General features: G+C 39.2%; 1 protein-coding gene across 22 annotated transcripts in view; it reads left to right on the top strand.

Moving 5' to 3' along the window:
- Nucleotides 1-18,519, top strand: part of LOC136786400 (protein FAM210B, mitochondrial-like) — a 324,869-nt gene that overhangs the window by 97,906 nt on the left and 208,444 nt on the right. For 4 of the 22 annotated variants that reach the window (XM_066977249.1, XM_066977248.1, XM_066977247.1 and 1 more), the window contains exon 3: nucleotides 11,465-11,635. The exons of 17 other annotated variants lie outside the window; for them this stretch is intronic. The gene's annotated coding sequence lies outside the window, so the exon portion shown is untranslated. Of the gene's footprint in view, nucleotides 1-11,464; nucleotides 12,448-18,519 lie in introns of those variants that run through there. One more of the 22 variants, XR_010824968.1, reaches the window with a different exon arrangement.

Consider the following 18,519-nt stretch of genomic DNA (forward strand, 5'->3'; position numbering starts at 1 on the left):
CATATTTCCTTCTGTGTCCAAAAAACCAAATCAAAACAAACAAAAAAACCGCAACCACCAGGTAAACTTAGACCTCTGGTAAAGCACCCTGATAAACTAGGACCCTATTTTTTATCCATCAGCATGTCAGTTATGCAGGTACCTCATGTACAGAGCTGGGAAGGGATGCCTCCTGAGTGGAGCTGTAAGAAAATGTTAGCTGACCAAACTGGTGTCTTGTGTTGAATATTCAGAGTTTAGGGAAATCTCTGTTGTTTAAAGAGATATCGTATTGTGGAGGGGAGCAAGAAGACATACCTTCCCTTCTTAAGCCTATGGTGGAAGCATGAAGCTGAATGCGGGCTGTGAGGATGCTTCTAAGTCTGTAGACTGTTGAAGAGTGTAAACCTACCATATGTACCCCTAGATGTTAGCTCCCATCCCTCCTATTGTGTTTACAGAAGACCTTGTGAGGACATGGGGTGAGATTTTGAAAACAACTATTTTTTCCTCTGTATTTTGGCTTGGCTTTTTTGGCTGCTTAAGCTCCCTGGCCTTGTGAGTGTGTGGGCTGGCACAAGGCTGGGCAGGCAGACTGGCTGAGGACTCAGAGGACAGGAATGTTCCCTTCAATTCTGCACGGACCTTAAACTGACATTATTGCAGCTCAAGGGTGCCATTTAAGGAAGTTTAGCGCGGGTACGACGCCCACTGAAGAAATAGTTTCCTTGTCTAGACCACTTGTCTTCATTTGTATGCAGTAGTCTGCTGACTGTTCATTGTGCCAATACCACTATCTTAGGGCTGTGCAGTAAAAATAACTCCTCTGTACCATCAGTGTTGCTGCCTCTCCCAGCAGGAGTGTCTGCTGGGTCATGCCAGAGCAGGAGAAAGCCTTCTGCTGCCTTTGGCTGCCTCAGAAACTTTTCCTCATCTCTTGTTGGGGAAACAGAAGGACATGTGTAAGTGTTTCATAGGTCAAATCCAGCCTGCTGCTAACTGATGAGGAGTGCATTAAATGCACAAGTGTGAGCCAGGCTGCAAGTGTTCTGCTTGGGAAGTGGAAAATCTTTGGTTAAGGTCTGAAGATCTAGGTTCCTCTGGCTGTTCAGTTATCTTGTCCATTTGCAGTAGTTAAATGTAAACACTAAGAAGCAAGGAACAAATTAAATATTGTTTTATTTGGGGCAGATACCTCACAAGGAGTGCTAATGTAAACAGTTAACACTATCAGGAAAACAAGGTTTTCCAATTATAGATAACACTTCTATAAAACATCAGTATTAGAGAAATTTTTGGATTATACTTGTTTTTGTGAACACAAGAAAGAAGTGTTATTCAGGAAAGCGTTGAGGACTGTGTACAATAAAAACCAAAAAGCGTTTACTAATTCAGCCTCTCTATTATCTCCTTGGTATTATTGTAGAATAAACCGATTTCTGTAGCATTTGCTTTTGCAAGTAACTTGTATACAAAACCATCTGGGTTAATGTTATTTTTGAAAACTTTCTTTGTTATTGGTGTTCCATCCAAACAAGAGTCTTTCCTCACCCAAATATCAGCCTTTGGAGCTGCTCTAAATGATTAATAGCTGTGGGATGTTTTGTTCTGACGTGACCTCAAGTAGTAGCAGGGTCTGACAAAACTGTTCCTGCTGTTACCTGGTGTCCTTCCAGCTGGACCAGGAGTACCTGTGGTGCAAAGTACCTGTTTGCCGAATCTTAGTGCTTAAAGCAAGTAGAAAGAGCAAAGCTGAAGACTACCCTGTCAGGCAGAATTTTGGTTGTCTGCATTTTGGCCTGCCTGGGAATCAGTGTCATTAGTCTGACTCACTTGCTTTTCTTTCTCAAATCTTTTTCCTGAGCCCAAGAGCAGTACTTGTCTCCTGGGTTGCCCTTGAGGCGATCCAAACATGGCTGACAGGACAGTCTGCTCCAGTCAGGTAGCATAAATGTTGGCTAACAAAATTTGGCTCCTTCTGCACACGATGCTATTTTATTCCAGCTGTAGTCTGCAGACCCTGCACACCTTGTGCTGTGTTGTGCCAGGCACCCAGCACACCCCATGGTGTCACACCATAAATACACATTTCTGTCAAGGTTCACCGAACGACCCCTTTGTTATTGTAGATCCATTGACCTGAAAAAAATGGGGAGAGGAATGTCCAGGCTACAGGTCTCGTGGATCCTGGTGAAACTGGGAAAAAGTGTTGTGCATAATCCATATGGTCGCTGTGCGCGTGGGGAGGGGGTCAGCCCCAGGCAATATGGTCACGACTGGCAGGCCAGGACTCTTCTGCTGCCAGGGCTCTCAGACAAAGCACTGTGCATGTTTGGATCCTGTGTGTCATGCCAGATTTCTGCTAGAAAGTGTGTGCTTGCTCCTAGGAAAGCATTTAGTCTCTTGCCTTCTAAATAAGGGAAAAGTAGAACTTAGCTCACAAAAGTGTGGTGAAGCTGGTGATCATAAGGGCTATGAGGACTCAAATGCATAAACAGTAAGTACCATGCAGTTACCTAAATACTATCTAAAATGAAAATTACAAATTGGCTTATGCAGATTATAGCTGCTGTCAGCAGAGAGCTGCTAAGAGAATGTCAGTACCTGCTAGCCTTGTCATATACAGTTGATGGGCATTTTATGTTCTCGAGATCCCTCAGAGAGTAGCAGATAAATTTTGCACTGCGCGTGGAATGAACAGAGCAGGATGAATTTCCTCAGGTAGATTTTGATTGAAAGCCGCTCTGGGCAGTAACCTGATGGCTTGTCTCTTGTTCCAGCAGCTTTGACTCCAGTCAAATAACTCCAGTTATTTAGAGTCAAGTGGGCACTACAGGTTTCTGAAGAGCACACAGCTAATGCTACTTGACAGAAATCCAGATGCATGGTTTGAGAAGAAGCAAAACCGAAGTATCTTGCTTGATCTGTTCTTAAACAATGTTTAATTTAGATTTTAGGCTAATTCAGTACAAAGCTAGTCTTCGTGGTTCTTTTGTTTTGTGTAGTGGCACATGCCCGTGAAGAATATTGTGACTGAAGAAGGTATTCCTGAACAGTTTCATGTATTAGTCAACACTTTATTGCAGAAGACAAAATAGGAACTAGATAGAAACTTAACTGTGTGTGCATAGCAGCATTAAAAGGCGCAACTTCAGAAATGCACCTGGTTGAATTAAGGTGGGTATTTTGTGTGAAATCTCCTGTATATAATACATTTTCAAGCTGTTTACATGACATCTCATGCCTCAAGAATATAGTAGGGCATATTTTGTCCTTTTTCTAAAATCATAATTAAACTGAAATGGTGGAGGAGCAATGGGGTGCAAGCTATCTGAGTACTACTTTAAAAGCCCAGTTCTGTGTTTGAAGATCAGCCAGGAAAAGGGGTGCAGTTGAGGTATATGCTGTATAATTGGCTTGACTTTTGAAAGCTCTGTAGCTTGGTTTTCCTGGAAAATGTCCTCGCCAGTAGCATCTCCCATGAGAACAAATGGGAAAAGTGATTGTGATAGATCAGCTTGTTTGTGTGAAACATGGTCTAGGCAGGACTTGCAAATGTTGTTCTTCCTTCTTCCTTGCCAGTTGTAATATTCTGTTACTGTAAAGGCATACCCTCCCCACCAACCTGTCGTTACAGCTGCTGTATATGCTTACGATTAGTAGTTCTGCTTTATATTGACCTAAGAAATGAAGACTGCGAGAAAATGCAAATGTTTTACCAGCAGAGCAGAGTGTGGTGGTTGAAGAGCAGCCCAGTGCAGAAGGATCCTCACAGGTCCAGATGGCCATGTCACACTGTAGTTGGGAGCAGCTTTTGCACCTGGTGACTCTAGATAAAGCTTAGCTGGAGCAATTTAAGCAGTCAGGTGAGGATTTTTGTGGATCCCTGAAGACACTCAGGAAAATTACCCAGGTGCTTTAGTTAATTTCTTTGTGAGGTTCCTGAAGTTCGACCTGCACTCTGGAGCAGATTGCTCTAACACCCAACTCTGGACAGCCCTCTATTGCTTGGGGACACCTGTGGTCACCTTGCTATGCTTAGCACAAATTTTTCTGCTACAGTTGAGTTCTCAAAATGATTTTACAATTTGAATCTTGAAATATACAGCAATTCTTGGATAATAATGATGAAGCATCACTAGAATTGCCAATACACTATTAGCTGGATGTTTTTTTTTCCACGTTCAGGTGTTGTTGTTGGCTCATTCAGTTTTCCTTAAGTAAAAGTTTTTCCAAGTTTTTGATTTGTCTTTGGTAGTCAGCACTAGAATTGATGTTGTTATATCATGACCAACTTGATTCTGAGATTTATCTCTCTCATGTTGTCACAGACTTTGTGTATAAAGGATTGGATATTATGCAGACTTTTTATTTAGTCTGAAATCAGCTTATATTAAGTGTGTGATCTTCTCCTTAGCAGAGGAGAAGGAAAAGTATCATGTTCCAGAATGTAATTACTGTGCTGTTTTGTTGGCTATAATATCACCTACAATTGTAGCAAGTAATTCTGAGACAAGTTACAGAAGAGATGTGTTGGGAAGGCAAAAGAGGGACAGGAAATAAAGTAGAAAAATAGGTTGAGAGCACCTCTGATACTGAAAAAGCTTCTGTTATTATTCCCCTCTTTACTCTCGTAAATGTTGGCCTCTGTATTTGCTTTTAGGGGCATTGGAAGAAACCAATTAGCCCTCCCAGTTACCTGACCTTTGCTCTTCTTCATGAACAATACTACACAGTTAAAAATGATTGTAATGTTAATTTACTTATAAAAATTACCACGGATGATTAATTTAAGCAAAGCATAGAGCTGAAGGCAAAAGCCTGCTCCATCTCCTCACAACTAATCCTACTGATTTATGAAGATGAAGAATTAAAAGGACCTTATGTATTGGAAATTTTAATTGTGTGGTTTCAGTTCACATGTGCAAAAATATTGTGCAGTTGTTACGCCAACGGCTCACTCTTTCCATTAAGGAGAAAAATAGGAGAATTACCAGAGAAAATGAGGAGATGATCAGGAGACGCAAGTGAACCTGCAGGGAATTAGTCTGTTGAGAGATTTCTGTTCCTCTTGGAGGGGGTAGCAAGTGGTTGCTATTAGAAAAATATTTTTTCGTGTGTAATAGTAGAGTACTTTAGAAAAAGATCAGATCTGTATAGTTTAAAATAATTATTCTGCTATAGTAGTAGAACGGCTAAGAGTTCCCACATGGATTTTGTTATACTAAGCATGTTATAAACACATGGAAATTGTTCCTGACATGGAGCTTTTTTTTTTTTTAAATTGGCTTCATGAACACAGATTTTAAATGTGAAGGTTTGCAAAGGACTTTTTGTAGTTATATCTAAATGACTTCCCAGACTGCTCTTTCTCCTGCACCCCATCTTTCTTCATAGGTTTGCCAATTTCCTCAGTCATCTTTGTAAGATGAGGATTTCCAAAGCCAGTTCTTAGCACATCTCTTTTCCTAATTCAGCTTGATCTGAATGTGGTTTGTTGGTAGTTTAATTTTAACACAAGGCCTTATATCCAATCCCAGTGATATTTTGCAAAGTAAATTTACTGTCAAGGCTGGAATAAAAAGAAGAAATCAGAAGTAAAATCAACTTTACTCAAAATATAAATACAGCTGGACTAATCACTTCAGTGATTGTAAGATTGTAAGTAACAGGTGCAGAGCTTAATTACATGAAATACTAGTCTAACAAGATGAAAAACAGATAATGAAGCCCTTTCTGACTCAGCTGTAGAGGTCTTGCTTAGACATCTTCCATGAATTCCTTCCTTTGATCTGGAAATGAAATGTTTCCTCCAATTAAACACCCTATTGTTTAGAAATCCAATTGTTTTCTGAGTCAAAGCCCAGTTTATTATTTCTTTGGGGCTTATTCTGGAAATTGCACAGGTGTTTCTTATTTTTTTCTTTTTTTTTCCTTTTATTGTGTTTACAAATACATTGAGTTGCACGGAATCAAAATTGTGCTTGTTCAGTTCTCCCAGTGACAGTCTGACTGTCAGATACACACAGGAAAATTCATTAGTATGCTTTTTCTACATCTCAGGGAAAGAATGTCTCATTAAATACATGTGAAAATAAACTGTTCCTTAGACTAGCTGTTATTTAGCCTCAGTTTTGAGAACCACAGCAGAACCCCAAATCATCATGTCAGCATTTTCATTCTTAGTGGCTGTTGCATCAAATGCTCCAGGTAGGAATCTGGCCTTTATTAGTTTTCAAATACGTTAGGGGAATGGTTTGGAGGTACTCGGAAATACCACAAGAGGGCAACCATTTCATGTGTTTGCCCTACTGCTTTGCGGGTGATACTGCTTTGAATTTTTCCCCATATGGAAAATGGGAATTGTATAGGAATATGAAGAGTGCATTATTGAAGCTGGAAGTAAAAAGAATTCAAAAGAATAACAGACCTTGGTATGTCTTTTCAGACACATATATACTCTTTTAATTTGCCAAAGTGCAGTTTTGACTAACAAAAAAGATTAGTAGGTAGGTCAGAATAAACCTAAATGATTGATTTCAGCTGCAATGATGCCTACAACCAGTTGGATAAAAACCAGCCTTTTAGTGGTTATATGGGATGCGCCATACACAGTCTGAAGAGAACAGTGACCCAGTAAGCTTAGTGTTAAGTAATGGCTTGATTAGCTTTGGATTCATCCTGTCAAGCACTTGTTGCTGTTCAAGACTGTAGTTGGGGCTCAAGAATTCAGTGTCATCTTGTTCAGGACACGGTGCTGTTCTGGATGCCAAGCTGAAGCTACAGCTACAAATCTCTTTTCCCTTTGTCTGATTATGGGTACATCAAAAAATTAGGATCAAAAACGAAGTAGACGAATAGAGGAGCCAGAAAAATCAGGATTACAAAATCATATCTATATGGCAGACAAGACCTGAGCAGAACAAATATAGGTAAGAAAATAAACCTGTAGTGATGCAAAATCTATATTTATTGAACAACTGGTCAGGAAGAGAAATGATGTGTAAAAATGTATTTATGAAGAGTTTATACATGTACGCATACGCACCCTTAAGTCAATATACAAAAGCTCTTATATACAGCTGTGTACTGCAAAATTGGTACAGTACCTTCCTATTGAGACACAATAAAAAGACAAAAAACCCCACACTTAACAGACATGTAAATGAAAAACTGATCAGTTTAAAATCATACTATAGGTTTCAATCTAAAACCGTAAGTCATTTTACTTGAGTAGTCCAATGAAAGCTTGTTGATGCAGTTATTTTAATTCACTCTGTTCTTAAGTGACTTTTTTATTTTTATCAGCATGTATTTCAACCACCGTAATCTGCAGTTGCTTGCTGAAGAGTTCTGTTCTTATACCAGATTTTTCAACTTTGGAAACTGTTGTACTTTTGAAGGAGAACCAAATCCTGTTAAATATCTATCTATTAGAACCTGAGTTCATAGCTCCCATAAATAACATTGTGAACCTGCACTGTTGATAACCTAGGTCATGACTCAGTATTTCAGCAGGAGCAAACACCATGTCAGCGGTCCATGCTCAGAGTGAAGCCCGTTTGGCAATGTGACTCGCACCCATAGGTTTCAGGGGCCAGTGTGCCAGGATGAGTGGTCAACATCACTGCCCACGAACTTGGCAGAGACTGGTGAACAGCCAGTGCCTTTCTGTGTAAGCTGGGTGTGAGCTCTTCTGACTGCAGTAAAACTGTTCTAGCAGCTTTTTTAAAACCATATTTTAAAGTGAGCCCTATAAAAGGGTATGGGCTAATTATTTGTGAGGGGAAGAAAAACTTGTCTAGAAAATGATTTTCTGAAATAAGAGGAAATAAATGAGGGTTGTTGTGTCCTGTCTGTCAGATTTCTTTTTACTCGGTTTTAGACATCTTTTCAAAAACTACTGTATAGCTGTCGCTTAATTTAAAGTGTAGAGCAATTTTAAACTATACTATCTAATCTGCGTTGATTAGTTCCTTGATTCCTCTCAAAGTCTGCTACAATAATGAAATGCATGAATAAGTGATCTGTGGTAAAAGTGAGGAGTGAAAAATAGGTACCGATTCAACTGATCGCTTCTAGATGGACAATGTTAAGTAGTGCATGCAATTTTAATATTTAGAAGAGTGAAATAACACATGTTGCTCTTGAAAATTCAATCGAGCATTTAGATTTTTTCTTTTATTTCATTAGTGGCATTTCAGTTCTCTGCTAGTTCCAGTCATCATCAGATAGGCCTTCTGTGTGTTAGAGGCTTTATGAAGATGTGATTAGGGCTTATATACTTCATTTGTGTCTGTGTGTGTGTGTGTAAGTATGTATGTGTGTATATATATATATGTATATATATATAATGTGTTCATTGTGTGGTAGCTCAGGAGATTCCATACAAGTCAGTTTAACTTTATTAGCTGCAAGGATGCTGTGCTTATTTATATTGGCTGGGGGTTTGGCTTTTATTTAGGTAAAGACATTGTAAAGATAAATAAACAATCTGAGTGATCTGGTGATATAACAAATACCTTGTTGCACAGTGGTTTCTGACATGATGGAATAATTTCTGCTGAGATTGTGCTTTTCTGACCCTTTTGGTGAGTGACTAAGTATTTTTCGCTGACTGAGAGTTGTACATGCATTGTTATGGCTAAATGATTTAAACCGATAAATTATAAATTATATACATACTTATTTCTTTTAAAAGGAAAAAATAAAGAATACCTTTGAATATGTAATAAAGATATTTCATTATTGCTTGGAACGTGCTTCTATATTGTCCTGTTTTATAGGCACCTGAAACCTGTGAAGTTTTTCTCTGTGTAAAGGGGGTAGTGATGCTGTTTATTTTGAAGTGCATGCTCTTGTGGTCATGCCCAGTGATATACAGCATTGCTTAAGTTTGTGCTTTCATCTTTCACATAGCACCTGCACCCAATTTGGGTACGTCAGGTAACATTACTCTCCAACAGAATTACTTGGCATAGTGTGGCTGGGTTCCGGGTGATCTGTCTGAGGATGGTTTGAGAACAAGCCAAAAAATGTGTTGTAATTCTGCCCATAGGAATCCTTAAAATGAGAAATGTGGCTGACAACATACCTGCTCTTCACTGAAGTGGAACTTGTTCTCTCCCTCTTGTGAGGCATCCTATTCCATCTGGATGCCCTTGCCTACTGAGAGCGCTGAGATGCAGCTATTTCATATAGAGCGTACTGGCTCATAATACAAAGAATGCTCTGATTAGAAAACTACCTTATCTCCTTGTTAAAAGGACTCATCGCAGCTATGTGAGTGTTGGTTGCAGTTGGAACGCTAATTTTGGCCATGGATATGCAGGCTGGCTTCTGATGCCAACCAACTCCATGCGGAAACCTGTGCGTCTCCACCATGTGGAGCCCATCAGCAGTGCTGCCAGGATCTTTAATTTTGAATTGTTACATCCCCCACAAAGAAAACTCAGTTTATGTTTAAGTAATGAGGTGTCAGGAGTACAGGGTGCTTCTTTCTTTCTCTTCTTCTTAAGGCAGCAGACAGGTGATGTAGCTTGGGGACGGCTGCCGAGGAGAAACACCGATGATGAGGACTCCAGTCTGCCAGGTCTTGATTAGGCCCCCTTTGCTTCCTGGCCTCTCAGTGCCACTTGTACCCTCGCTCTCCTAGCTGGTAACTTTCCACTGCTTTTTACTTACTGTACGTGGCCTACTTTATTTCTTTGCCTCAGGTTTAGACAGGCAAAAGTCTGTGGTGCTGCTCAAGCTCAGCAGTAGGGGTCAGAGCAGATTGCTCAGGTTCCAGGCCCACTGGTGGGGAGGTGCTGCAGCAGCTGGGGGCAGCAGGCAGGCAAACTGGGACAAGTGGGGGCATGCAGGGCAGGATCAGTCCTATTCCGTGTGGTGTGCAGGCTGAGTCTTAATGCATAGCTGCCAACTGTGTGGAGGAGAGCTTGTTGAGAGAACCTCTTTTTTCTATTTTTTTTTCTTTTGAAAGGGATTTTTTCTTTGAATGAAATTAAACTGTTGTTTGTGCGTGTCTGCGGTGTGGTTTGAAACTTTTTTACTTTGATATCTAAATTTTTAAATTCAATTTTGAAGTTGCAGTCTGGAAAGAAGCAAAGTCCAGTGTATCACAAAGTTTGAGTTCTTCAATCCTTTTTTAATCTCCAACTATAGCCTTAGTATCGTTATGCCTTGCTGTGCAGTGCAGGAATGTATCACAGCCTGCTAATGTGGAGCGCATCTCAAGGAGTTTGTGCACAGCAGCGCTGGGCAGTACCCCTTGAGCTGTGTTGCTGCTCTGACCACTGCAGCTGCTCCCACAGCTCAATGTAACTTCAGGTGTCAGTGCTGGGCTCTGCAAATCCTGAGAAGCTGGGGACAGGGCTGGAACTAACAAGCAGAAATGACTTAGAAGGAGATCTATAGCGTGTGTGTACTGATGGATTAGGATTGGCTGAAGGTCCAAGTTTGGAGTGGCAGGGCCAAAAAGCTGGCTTTATTTCATGACTCTGCTAGATTTATCAGGTGATGGTGAAAGACGGTGATCAAACATGGTGAAGGGCCTAGAGGGGAAGACATATGAGGAGCAGCTGAGGTCACTGGGCCTGTTCAGCCTGGAGAAGAGGAGGCTGAAGGGGGACCTCATTGCAGTCTACAACTTCCTCATGAGGGGGAGTGGAGAGGCAGGTGACCTGTTCTCTGTAATCACCAGTGATAGGACCCGTGGGAACGGTGTTAAGCTGAGGCAGGGGAGGTTTAGGTTGGACATCAGGAAGAGGTTCTTCACTGAGAGGGTGGTCGCACTCTGGAACAGGCTTCCCAGTGAAGTAGTCGCTGCACCAAGCCTGTCTGAATTTAAGAAGCGATTGGACTGTGCGCTTAGTCATATGGTCTAAACTTTTGGGTAGACCTGTGCGGTGCCAGGAGTTGAACTTGATGGTCCTTACGGGTCCCTTCCAACTTGGGATATTGTATGATTCTAGGTGCCTGTTAGTTAAGCAAAATGGCCAGTCACATATTCTGTATTGCTTTTACCATCTGTGCAGTAAAGTGACCTTTATGTGCTGCTACTTTTTCTCTATTTTCATATTTTGTGCCCATGGTAGATATTTGGCTACATTCTCACTGCGCACAGGATGAAGTCTACCTTGGCAGTAGGGACTGTGCAACCTTTGCAAAAGGCTTTCTGGCAAACATCCATTTTGATGTTTGTTCTTCCTTATCCACCATCCCACCATCTAAAAGAGGCAGTGCTCTCTATGAAGTTCTTTAGTCATTATTCAGTGGTGAAATGGAAAAGCATTCTGCTGCTGTCACTGTTTAGGAGAAGAGAAGAACAACTGTCATTGATCAAGCTCATTAGAGAAGCTTTGGACTTGGCTCTCATAGTAAAGTAGCTCCTGCTCTAACGTCTACTGGGAATGGAGGTCATCCCTCCAAGGGGGTTATCCATCACTTCTACCACCCCAGTAGCATCTCAAACTTATCTCTCCAGGAAAGAGAAAGCTTTGTTAGACACCAGATGAGGCTGACCAGAGAGTGTCATACAACAGCACGGGAAACAAGTTGGAGTTGGAGCTTCTGCTGGGAAGGCCACCTGACCTGGAGCTGGGACGTCCTCGCACCTATCAGAAGTCCCAACGATCAAAACACTGACCAGTTTAGAGTACGTAAGTCCACTGCAGGAATATCTGGGATCACCATCTGCAGTTGTGATGTCCTTGAGGAGTCTTGGGGTGTGATGAACAAGAGGAGGAACTCATCTCATCTATACATGGGCCTTCAGGGCACGAACTAAAGCAGCAGTTGGGATTTGGGATTTCAGGGACAGGGGTTTGGTTCATAAAGGGTTTGAGTGTTAAAACTAATGGGGACATATGTGCTCTTAGAGACTGTTGTATTATCCTTAGTTCCTTAGATAGGTCTGGTCTGGGAGAAGGGAAAAAAAAAAAAAGATTGCATAGTCATAAACATTTATCTCAAGACAGAGTGTATGTCGGAGCAGTGTGATGCCTAAATAAAAGGGACCGGGGTAGGGGGCTGCTGTTTCTGTCTACTGAAAACATGTTTGAAGGATATGCATCTTGAAGATGCTAAAAATAAATGTGTACGTTGATTTCATTGACAAACTAGTGATCATATTGCAAAGGAACCAAACCATAACCCCACCAGCTGTTTTAGGGAGATCTCCTGCAACCTAGCACATTGTTTAAATTTAATATACTTTGCATCATGCTAATAGCCATTAAGTGCTAGTGATAATATCTGCTGTGATGTAGCTGAAAGACATTAGCCTTTTTGGCCAAATATGGTTTTTCATTTAACTGAACAATTACATGAAATCATGTCATTCATATTAATACAGTTTAGACAATTGATATCTAGAGAAATGAAAAGCATTGGTAATCTTGTGTGAAGCAGAATTTATCATTTGAAAAGTGAAGACATATTAATATTCATGAAATGTTATTTACTAATAGAAAGTATGTATTTTCTTAAATTATGCCAGTGCTTTTTCATAGTAAGTAATAAATAAGCCAATTCTCCTTCAGTGCAGCAGCAAAAATAAATTGCTTCCTTGTGGTTGACTACACTGAACTACACATGCAGTCAGGTATATGATTACCTCCATCTTGTTTCCTACCCACCTGCAAATGTGTGTATTATTCTGAAAATATCACGTTGGCATATTGTTATCCTATTATGCTATGAATTGCTGTTTACATCTCATTTCAAAATTAATTTTACATTCTGTAAGTTAAGGTAGGATTTGCTCTTTTCAGCTCAGAAGTCTAGGATTCTGGGAACAAAGGCTGTCTTCTACTGAAATTGCTAAAAAGTGATAGATGTCAAATTCTTAAAATGTACGGTTTCAGCTTGACATCAGAACTTCTGTTGCTCAGTGTCCTTAAGTGCTGTTTGATTTGCTTATATAAGGCTGTTAAAAGGGAACAATATTTCCAAATATCATGGCAAGATTCTGTCAGTTTTCTGCTGTGAATAACAAAGGTGAGGCCTAGAGAAGTGTCCTCTAGAGTAAATGATAGTTAGTGATACAGTCAAATAAACACAGAGATTATTTTGTGTTGTTTTGCCATATAATAAAACTGACACCGGCTTAAAAAACTGCAGCCAGCACATAACGTAATAAATCTGTATTTACACAGAGTGAAAGAAGATGGTGTTTATTGTGTAAACTCATAATTTGTGTAGGCTGTGTGCCTGATAGACTTAGAACTGGCTGACAGCCTAAGTAAATGAGTGGGAAGGACAATATACCTTCCCATGGAATTGTGCGCAGGGGTCTCATATTGCAAAAGTCATATGCTTTCACAAAAGGCATGATCTTTGTGATAACTTTGATTTTCTCTGCTAAAGAAAAAAAAAAAGCACACCAATAACAACAAAACCAAAACAAACAAAATCCAAGATCACAATGATATTTTAAAATAAAACAAATGACAATGTTTTCCAGGGACCTTGTTTATTTATTAGTTTATTCTTGATTGAGTTAGTCTACAAGGGAAAAACATAAAATATAGTGGCATGATGTGTGTATTTTTGCTCTATTTAAAATTCATTTATTTTCCAGTAAAGCCATTCTGACTGCTTTCAACCAGAGACTTTTAATGTACTTCATTCATTTGGTCACCAGTGGGTCCCTGATCATGCTTTGAAATACTGGGCAGGAAAAGGGAAATTGCTCAAGAACAGTTATTGTACATTTTGTCTTGCAAAATGTCCATGTGGCTTGCTGGCAAGAAGCCATTAAGATTAATCTTGAATTGTGTTTTGGACAATATTCCTGTATATCAATAATAAAGATAAATTTAAGGTGAAGTATTAAATCAATCTACATCAACAGCTGGAAAGTATCAGGAAAATTAAAGGAGATATTTCAGTGGATGATGCTCATGTGCTTTACTCGCTGGAGAGCATTCCCTGGCTGCAGGTGGGAACTAGTGTTGCAAGCATCAAGATAGCCCTGAGAGACATGAGGATCCCCTCTTATAAGGAAAGACACCTTTGTTTTTTTTTTCTTTTTTTTGTCAGCAGGATCAAAACAGTCCTGACGTTTGTATATGTACTAAGATATTTCGATCTGGTCAAAACCAAAAGATTTCTCAGAGTCTCTGCTCATCCAGAATTGATTATAGTCCCAGCAAACCAGTGCTGAGGTCAATAAGGTTATGTCACCTTAGTGAGAATTGATTTGGGGGGGATAAGATTGTATCCTGTATTAATTAATGTGCTCAAATTTGTTCACTGGCACAAAGGTGTGCCAGTTGCAATACCCTGAGTAAATGTAAGCTGTTCACAGCAGATTGCTTCATCTTAAACAGGATAAAAATTGGCATAGATCAGTAGTAAATTTAGTCTACTGGATTTATGTAAAAATACTTGGGTTGTTGAATGTGATCTGGCTACCAGGCTCAGTTGCATTACCCTGCCCTCTGCTTGGTTGACTGTAGGACAAAGCATTGGACACCTGGCTCTCAGAATGCTGTATATGAGGTAACGTTGACATTTATGTACTATTTATTAGGTGCCATTGTCTTTGGAAAATTTTTCATCAGACATGTTGAAGTTAGTAGCTGATTATATAGCAGGTCGTTTTTGAAAATTGAAATTATTATGCCAGTGCTTCTCTCCTTGAACTAACACTCAAGTGATGGGGAAGAGAAGGAAAGTGGAAATATTTAGGTTACAAGAGCAAACATCTAGAAGGGGGATAGGGTTATTTCTGCTATTTCCAATTTCTCAGTCTGTGACATTTGAGAAAGATATGGTACCTGTCAAGGAATCTGTGATTAAACATTGTACAAATTTGAGGTATCTGTATGAGCTCATAATGCAAGAAATGAGAAAATTCCTGGAGAAGTGACTGTGGGTATTTTTTTTTCTTTACTTTTATTTTTAAAACAAAGCAAGTACTTAATCCTGACAAGCTAGAAAAACAGGCCATGTTTGTCAAATTAAGAGACAGATCTGAAAGCTAAGAATATGCCTACACGTGTACAAGGAATATGTCCACAAACTGTTGCAAAACTCACTTTCACATTGGGGAGTACATCAGTTTTGCAACATTCCAAGGACAGATAATAGTATAATTAATTTGCATTTGAACTATTAAGTTATCTGCAATGCTATACATTTTAATGTGCCCTTCACAGTATCTGTGCATCAATATAGATATGTGCATGAATGGTGCCTGCATTGCAACTTGCTTAGGAGTTTATCCCTCATTTTCAAGACTAAAATTAACACATTACTCTTGGGTACCGTGTATCTCTTCTGGCAGGAAGAGGATGTGAAAAGTTACTACAATGATGTGAAAATTCAGTTGTAATATTAATTATGCAGGGGAAACATGCTGTGTACAGTTACCATTCTGTGGTTTCTTGGTCTTTCCAACTGATATTCTTTGCTCTGTATGAAACTTAAAAACTTCTGCCAACTTTTAGTAAATGATATGCTGTCAAATCATCTCACTGCACCCTTCCATGGTGTGCCAAAAGCCAAAAAAAAATGTATAAGGGAAAAAGATGATCAGAATACACAAGGTAAAGTTTCTTCGGGGCTGAAGTGAGAAGTTTTCAGGGAGCATTGGCTTGATTTTGCTGGTACCATGCTTTACATAGAGTGAACAATATGATTCTTTTAATAGGCTATTATCAATCCAGTAGCTTCCCTGACTATAAGCTGTTAACATCCCCAAGTACCTCACTAAGTAAAGAGCCATGTTTTCAGACTTGGAAAACATTTTGTTATAGATGAACCTTTAGTCCAATGGTAGGAAATGAATTATCAGGTCTCCTGGAGCCCAGTTCATTGTTCTATTACGTTACAAGAAAAGTAAGAAGTATATCACACAATTATAACTCAACATATTTCATTTGAAGATTAGGATAAATTCAAAAAGCTATTAAATTATGCTTGATCTTTTCTATTAAAGCAGACCAAATATGTTTGTATCGCAATTTAGCAGCAGCAAGGTGAGATAGCCATATAAATGTGGATATTTGATTAGTTGCTTTATGTTCTTATTTTCTCCCCATGCTACAGGAACAGTAGTACCTCTCACATTATAGTGATGGAACCATTTTCATAGTAGTAGAAGACAGTCTTCTGTCATAAATATACCATGCTAGTCAACATATATTTTTTGCTGTACACAATGGGCTAAAAATTAGTTCAATGTCAAAGTGTTCTGTAGAGAAAGATTCTGCTGCCCTTCTATTATAGTCCACTCTAAGGAAACTTTCTAGTCATTAGCCTCAAAGCATAGTTCATAGTCAAAAAAAAAAATCTGCAGTACCATTATTTAGCATTAGCAACATTCCTACACCAGATTTTCAAGGCATGGCCAGCAAGGCTCTCTATTGAGAGGCTGTAGGCACTTTAAAACACCTGCATTGTTACCTAAAGATGATGCATAGTGATTTTATTTCCTATAAGAATTCTGCTGTGGTGCAGAATTGCATGCAGATCATGAAAGATGAATTTTGAAAGAGATCTCCCTAAGTTGCCATTTCACTATGAGGTTAAAACTGCATTGGAACAGTTCTGCTCACATCTAATAAATAAGCAGAGAGAATGCCTAAGCTACTGGCATTCTCTGCTCAGTGCTCTACAGCTGCTGAAAATAATGATACAGCCCCAAAGTCATCCTGTATATTGGGATGAGCTATGCAACACACTTGGTCCTTTCTTAGCTGTATTGAATAGTTTAGCCACTAGAAAATTTCATCCTTCAACAGCCTCTGATAATGGTGATCAACATAGTAATTTATTTTCTGTCAGCATAACTGAAGTTCTTTTCCTTATAGGGAAGGCAAAAGAAACCTGGTAAGATGACAGCCAAGGGCTTTTTTCTTCCCCCAAAGCATTTTGCCTTTATTATTCATGTCATTACGTTGTTATTCGCTCTTCAGTCCTGTATATTGTATAGGAGTCTAAGGAAAAAATGCTAATTTCACTTTCAGAGGCTTTGGGTTGGAGAAAACTTACCTCTGTCAGCCTTTTAAGGAAGTTCGTAAGCATAAGAAAATACTCGAAGGGACTAATGGTAGATACTCTTTGCTTACCAGGTACAGATCACCTCTTTCTTCAGTGTAAAAACTTGTATTTGCCAACCAGTCAGATGATTTTTTTTTTTAAGTGTTGACTGTAGCTCAGTTTTTTGTGAGAAAGAAGTGACTTTACATTTTCAATGCCGTTCAGTTTGTATTTGAGAAAAGCCTTGATAGAACTTGTGAAATGAAAGGGACCCTTTCCAACTGTCCTCAAGGTCTCTTGCTTGGATCAGGGTCTGAGAGTGGGTATAGGTTCCTTGTTCTTTCCTGGCAGCTCTGAGGCAAATCTCAGTGCTGCAATGCAGGTGGCAGCTGGTGAGGGATCCCTAGTTCTCAAAGCCAACCTTAGCAGCAGAGCTTTCATGGGAAGAGCTGGTTGTTGTCATAGCTGTTTGCAGTCACAAACCCCTTGTGAAAGGTCTAGTACCACACGCAGTTTAATATTTATATATATTTTGTTAAGATATATGCAACCCTTTCCCTTTAGAGATGACAATTTCCTTATGTGGTGGGCACAAACTTCATGACTTTTCTTGCTGGCATTTCTTTTCAAGGACTTTTTGAGTCCTTGAGTTTGAAAATAATACAGCAGGGTGAGTGTATTGCTATAATTTGTCTATGGAAGTAAAGTTTTTGCTTTTGAATATAGAAACATGCACATTAATACAGCACTGTGTGGGTAATTCATATGCATATTATGTGCATATATTTATATTTTTGTCGTAATATGGTGTAATTGAAAAGACCTGTGCAACAGAAGTGGACAGATTATTACGTGCAAGTAGACAGGATTTACTTAGCCAAAAATCTAATCAGCATTTACATGACTTCAGCATTTTCAAAATCAGATGCTATGCATAGTTAAATTATTCAAATGTATTCTGCTTTCCAGGTTTCAAGGTCACAGTGAGAAGGTAGCTATGCTTTTTCTTTTGTTACCATGTAAGTGGTCAGTAGCAACCTTCTATTAGAAAAAATGAATACATAAACAGGCAAGCTTTAGCAGTGGTCATCTCAAATAATTGCAAAGTAAACCAGAGCCTGAAGGAGACAAGTAATTTTTCTTTGTTTCAAGACAAAGTTGTTTTAAATGTATTAAATGTATGTATATTGTGTCACATCTTTATGATGCTAATTGTGAAATTATTTTTGTAAATCCTATTTGAAAAAGAGACATACTTTATTCAAGAAAAATATTTGAGTGAAACCTAATATCACCTTGACTTAAGCCTGCTCAATGCAGGATGTAAACGAAACGCTCATCTTATTCTCATTCTGACTACCAATGGCCTTTTTTGTCTCAAAAGGAGACAAAATTCACAGTCTCATGACTGCAATGCTGAAAAGAGCAAAGTCACAAAACTCTGCAGGATCCTTTGGTTTCTTAGCTGTGGGTATGTTTATTGAGGTCATTTATTTCAGGGTAGGTCTCTATCATACTTTGAGCAAGTTCAACATTATCTTTTCCAAAAAT

This window comes from Anser cygnoides, chromosome 14 (genome assembly GCF_040182565.1).
Source record: "Anser cygnoides isolate HZ-2024a breed goose chromosome 14, Taihu_goose_T2T_genome, whole genome shotgun sequence".
Taxonomy (NCBI): Eukaryota; Metazoa; Chordata; class Aves; order Anseriformes; family Anatidae; genus Anser; species Anser cygnoides.